Genomic DNA, 2760 nt, shown 5'->3' with positions numbered 1-2760 from the left:
GGTTTAAATATATTTTAATAATCATGTAAACTGTAAATTTAAAATAGGTATATATTATACGAGTATATCACTGTAATTATGATAAAAGTTGAATAAAATTATTTATTAAAATTAGGAAATTAGAAAGAGCGCAGTCACTCATTTTGTGATCCACTATAGGTACTAAATGAAAAGAGTAAATTCACTTTTTTTTAAAGGTACCTATCGAGTTAACTTAATATATTTTCCCATATTAACTTTTAACTTATTGTGTTAAATTTATGATTTGTTAACTGTTGACTTCTAACATATCGCTCTTGTGTTCCCTTAAATTAACTTGTGTTAATTATTTTCATTAACTTGGCTTATAACTATAAAATATAAGTACCTTTTAAGTACATATAGAGCCGTAGAGGTATGATAAATTTAAAATTGCATGGATGTATACATAGTTAGATACTTATATTATGAACAAATAATAAAACTTTTTAAACATTCAAATTGGTTGTCATTATTGAACCACTATTGTTTATAGTAAATTAGTAAAAATCAAATGATAATAATTTACAAACCATTGCTGCTTTCGAATGACGATATATTTGTGATTCTATAAATTGTAGTAATGTCAAAATCTTCATAAACATCTAAAATAAAAACAAAATAATTGTACAGTATCAAACTCTAAATATTCACTAGCATAAGTTAACATAGGTATTTAAATACAACAAACATTTCGTGCACCTATGATAAACTTAGTTTATATTTATTAGTTATTATACCTTTAATATAAGTGCCTCGGTCTTAAACGATTAAGAAATAATAATGTTTTTGTTGCCCCATTACCCTTATACTGTCTTATGATGGTGTCATTTCCTATCACACGGACAAATTATTTTCCCTTTGAGGCGTTCTTAAATACTGCTGATGGTATTTTCAGTGTTTTAGTAAACCGTGATTCGGTAATTAATACTATTGTTACTATTAGTACCTCACCACGATATAATTACCGAAATTTCGTTCATTTTTATAGATTACAATTTGTATAATCATAATTATAAAATAAAAAAACATGGGTAATTTTTAAATTGAATGTAAAATTTTCCTATGTTGAAACACCTCTAAGTCACCGAGGTACCTACACGCTTTTCGATATTTACCAAGGTATGGTATTTTAAAGCACACGAATAGTAAACAGTTAGGTACCGATTGGTGGTACCAACATTTGAAATTCCTTCAGTCATGTTCTCAAAGTCCACTGTATTAGCTATGACTTTAGTCAATAAATGTTAGAAATACTAGTTAGTATCTAGTACTTACTAAAATGATATAGTATTAGTAGGCAATAAATCGGTTTATTTTAAACAAAATATGTCATGTCGTATCATTGATTTTACATTTTTATTGTTTATTCATAATCTTAGTACAATATTAAAGATTTAAATATTTATTTTAAGTGTATTTAATAAACAAATTTTTTTTTCTTTTGTAAAATGTGCAATATTTTTGTTGCAAGTTTACTGGATAAAAGATCCTAATTTAAATAATTGTAAATGTAAATATTATATTTTTTAATTAATTTATGTATAATAAGTAAGATAAGTAAAATTATGTTTATAGTAGGTATACAACACAATAGTCAATAATACAATACCCTTAATAGTAATAATAATAATAATTGTTTATTCAATGAATAAAACGGGCAAATTGCCTAATAGTACAAGTTAATAGATAAGTTATTACAATAAATTGATATGAAAATCGAACAATAACATAAATTCATATTAATTATAAGCTAGAAATGTTAACTGAAACGAAAACGATTGCACAATATTTGTTAGATAATACACATATTAAATAGGTATGTACCTATGTAAAATAAAACAAAATAACAATTTGTTAGATTCAAATGTCAGATCAAAGAAAATAAATCCAAACAAAATTCTGAAAATATATATTGCGTGTGATATATTAGCATAATATTTATCATATTTCTCTTATCCGTATTTCGTGCATTTATGTAAAGAAAAATATTATGCAAACCTATATGGCTATATGTAGATAGATAATTCATAAAGTTGACTGTAAGGTATATAAGGTAGGTACTCCTATAATTATATACATTGTATTTTATAAAGTACATATTTTATTTATGTGATCTGTTCAAAATTAAATGATTAATTGTAATTTAAAATAATTAATAAAATATTTATGGGTTAGTTTTACTGTTTCGAATTAAAGTCGGTGCCTGAATTCAAACATTAAAATAATCATTTTTATTTATAAGGTATATTTAACATCAATAGGTATTCACACCCAAATGTGTTGTCTCCGTCTAACAAATGTACCTACGACGTAGCAAAAACTATTTTGCGCAGAACAATTTTTCTGGCACCTTATTTGTTGTAGAACTACCAAAATTTTCACAACACGTAAAGAAGAACTTTATCTGTGCAACAGAATAACTTCACAGCTTTTTTATTTTAATGGCACTTTCCAATCATTTTTTTTAAGTCAAAACAAAAAACGGAAATGTTTAGAAGCAAATAACTTTTATTGTATTTATTTTATCTAAAATATAGGCACGCTGTTGCATAGATAATTGTCTACCCTATAATATGTTCAGACATTTTTGAGTCACTACTACAAATACAGAAAGATAAAAGTTATAAGCAAAACGGTTTTTGGTATGTTTTACATTTGTAAGATGGAGACAAGACATGCGGGTGTGACGTCCTCTTAATTATTTTGCACTAAATTATCATGTATTGTAATTCGTACACT

At 25.3% G+C, this 2760-nt stretch overlaps 1 protein-coding gene across 2 annotated transcripts in view; it reads right to left on the bottom strand.

Annotated features, from left to right (window-relative positions):
- Positions 1-2760, bottom strand: part of LOC100163765 — a 281589-nt gene that overhangs the window by 278484 nt on the left and 345 nt on the right. The window lies entirely within an intron of this gene.

The sequence above is a fragment of the Acyrthosiphon pisum genome, chromosome A2 (genome assembly GCF_005508785.2).
Source record: "Acyrthosiphon pisum isolate AL4f chromosome A2, pea_aphid_22Mar2018_4r6ur, whole genome shotgun sequence".
In the NCBI taxonomy this organism is placed as follows: domain Eukaryota; kingdom Metazoa; phylum Arthropoda; class Insecta; order Hemiptera; family Aphididae; genus Acyrthosiphon; species Acyrthosiphon pisum.
This window is presented reverse-complemented; position numbering and strand designations above follow the sequence as displayed.